We start from the raw sequence: 3,521 nt of genomic DNA, 5'->3' as shown, positions 1-3,521 counted from the left end.
GTAAGTGACCTCAGAGGCCAACCCCCTCATTTTACAGATGGGGAAACGGAAGCCCAGTGACTTGGGAGGTTCAGTGACTTGCCCAAAGTCAGTTTCAGAGCTAGGACTTGAATCCTGGTCCTTTGGCTCAGCAACTATTTTTCTTTCCACCATGACATGATTCTCCTAGGATGCCCTGGCCTTTGAAAACATCCATAATAGCTGTGTCTCTGTCATAATAGCCTATTCCTTTCACCCAATATTAGACTGCAGTGCTCAGACAGCTTATGAGAAAACTGTGAGAAGTCCCAGAAAAACTCCATTTCACTGTGAAAACCCAACCACCCACTCCCTAGCCTCCACCGCACTCCAATGTGGTGCATCTAACAGTCTGGGAAATCAAGTACCAAATGTGCAGGGGAGGGGGTTTCCTCCCATCTGTCTCCCAGTCTCTCCACCTCCCTTCAGACAGCTCTCAGCCCAAGTAGATCCACAGATGGGCTCCATGCTGTGCAGAATAATGCTAGTTTTAGAGAGAAACTCTCTGTGAGATCCACCCCTTATGAAAGCAAATGACTTATCCCCTTAGGAATTTGAGAATCTGCTCTTTAGCCCTTCCCTCCTTCATCTCGAGTTAACTAACAAATTTCTAATCTATCTTGGAATGACCTCTGGCTTCCTCCGGGCCCCTCCAAATTTTGTACGTTTCTTCAAAGCCAACTTCAACTCTTACTTTCGTGATCAAAGTTTTCCTGACTTCAGAGGCCCATCTTATTGACCTCCTAGGGCACACTGGAACACTAAAGCCATGTGAGGGCCTGTTTTCTAAGCTGATGACTGCGGATGCAGTCATTCAACAATCATTTCTTAATAACTTACTGTATGCAAGGCACCATGTGGTGTCTAGGGAGGATGCAAAATTTAGGTAACAGGGGCAGCTAGGTGGCAGTGGATAGAACACCTGCCCTGAAGTCAGGAGAACCTGAGTTCAAATCCGACCTCAGACACATGACACTCACTAGCTGTGTGACTCTGGGCAAGTCACTTAACCCCAATTGACTCACTGGAAAAAAAAAATTAGGTAACACCAAGTGTGCCCTCCTGAAACTCCTAAGAAGATGCCCCTAATACAGATATCTTCTGAAACCTCAATTCTGGTGGGCTTCTCAACGTGATCGTCGGCTGCCGTCGATTAGTCAGCTATACTTATAGGATGAAGTATTTATTTGCTAAGGTGTTATTTGTGAGGAGGTACCCATCACTTGGTGAATGGACAAGCAAATTATAGCAAAGGAATGTAACAGAATTGTTGTTCAGTCGTGTTAGACTGTTCATGACCCCTTTTAGGGTTTCTGTGGCAAAGATACTGGAGTGGTTTGCCATTTCCTTCTCTAGCTCATTTCATAGATGAGGAAACTGAGGCAAACAGGGTGAAGTAACTTGCCTGAGGTCACATAGCTAGGAAGTGTCTGAGGCCAGATTTGAGCTCAGGAAGATGAATCTTCCTGTTGTGCTGACGTCATTGTTATATACCTGTGGAACCTGGACAGTATACCAGAACCATGCCAGGAAACTGAGTCACTTCCATTTGAATTGTCTTGGGAAGATTCTGAAGATCACCTGGCAGGATAAGGTACCAGACGCTGAGGTCCCTTCTAGAACTAAACTGCCAAGCATTCAAACTCTACTGCAGAGAGCGCAACTCTGATAGGTTGGCCATGTTGTTGGAATGCTTGCCAAAAAGACTATTTTATGGAAAACTCACACATGGCAAGCATTCACATGGTCAGAAGAAGCGATACAAGGACACTCTCAAGGTCTCTCTCAAGAATTTTGGAATTGATTGTGTGACATGGGAGACACTGGCACAGGACCGCTCAGCATGGCGTGCCCACATCAGAGAAGGTGCTGTGCTCTATGTGCAAAGCAGAATTGAAGGAGCTCAAAAGAAACACGAGATGCAGAGATGGAGAGAATCCACCCCAAATGTTCCCATGGACTATTTGTGCCCGACCTGTGGTAGAACATTCCAAGCTCATATTGGTCTGATCAGCCCCAGTTGGACACAATGTAACTTGATTCTCGCAGAGTGATGTCATTTGGGTCCTCTTCAAGAATGAAGGAACAGCCAGTTTGTGAGGAGATCTTGGGAGATTCCCAAGAAAGATCAGAAGTGCCCCACAATCACAAGCAATGCAGTTATTAATCAGAGGAATGCAAGCACTTGGGTCCTCAGCCCTTTAGTTTCCTAGAAAAGCCTGGGCACCGGTGGTGTGGGCATAAGGTGGGCCTTGTACTCAGTCTAGAGTACAGAACTCTGGGTCTTTGTCCTTCTATCTGATTGACCTTGTGGGGCAGATTCACAGGGACCCAGTGAGGGAGGGATGTTAGGGACAGCCAATCAGTGAGTGACCAGAACCACAATGCCCCTTAGCAACCCCAGGGGCATTGGGATTAAGAACATTTGCTAACCCTCAGTAGGGATTAGATGATGTTTGCTAAACTGATTATGATTAAGAGAGTCTAAATGAAGCTGGTTCGAACTAGAGGTGTCAAACTCAAATGGAAATGGATTTATGCCCCATTTTGATTTAGAAAACCACAGATTAACATCATCTATGTTATATTGTATATTTATTTTCTTAAACATTTCCCAATTACATTTTAAGATGGTTCCTCTACTCTAGGGTGGATGAGTCTGATACCTCTGGATTAAATCAGCTGCTCCGTACAAAGGAACTTCCCACAACATAGGCAGGTGAATCAGTGGTCAAATATGGCATCAGCTAAAGCCCAGCAACAAGTCAATTTTCACAGTATCTTAAGAACAATCGATACAAATCTCCTCCTTGTCCCTTCCAAAACGTCCACAGCACACTCTCCTACGAGCATCCACAGAATCCATGGGAACGTGGCCTCAAGTTTAGAGGACACATATAGTAAAGGGGTAACTCTGGGAGTCCTTTCACTGGATCCTCAAGATGGTCCCTCTTAGGTGTGGTGCAGTTTGTCTGCAGAGCTCTTGGTAGCACCTTGAATTGGCATCCAGTCTGCCTTTGGCTCCTGATGCAGACTCAGCCATTGTTTGATCCAAGAATGCCGTGAGGATGTCCGTGGGAAGTTGGGAAGTTCTCCAGATTTCCGAAATCCACTAGGGTTCTCCTCTGGTAAAGCAGGGGTAGGTGAGGAGGCACTGAACTCCTCCTCTGCAGCTGATTCCTCCTCAGGAATTTAGCTGCCCCCTCATTGGCCCACTCCCGACTCTCTGGACTTTTCTATCTCAACCCCGGCAGGCTACTCATTCTGGAGATGCCTCTGCCCTGGTGGCCCCCTTCTCCTATTAGTGAGTTCTTGATTAGAACCACCATTTGAGGAAATGCATGGGCCATCCATGCTCACTTCTCTCCTGGCTCCTCCCCTCCAGACTTTTCTATCTTGCCCTACATAGGTTATGTATGATTTTACTGGAACAGAAACTCCTTGAGGGTAACGTGCGTGTGTGTGTGTGTGTGTGTGTGTGTGTGTGTGTGTGTGTGTGTGTG

The sequence above is a fragment of the Vombatus ursinus genome, unplaced genomic scaffold (assembly GCF_900497805.2).
Source record: "Vombatus ursinus unplaced genomic scaffold, bare-nosed wombat genome assembly UNPS02014768.1, whole genome shotgun sequence".
NCBI classification, from domain to species: Eukaryota; Metazoa; Chordata; class Mammalia; order Diprotodontia; family Vombatidae; genus Vombatus; species Vombatus ursinus.
This window is presented reverse-complemented; position numbering follows the sequence as displayed.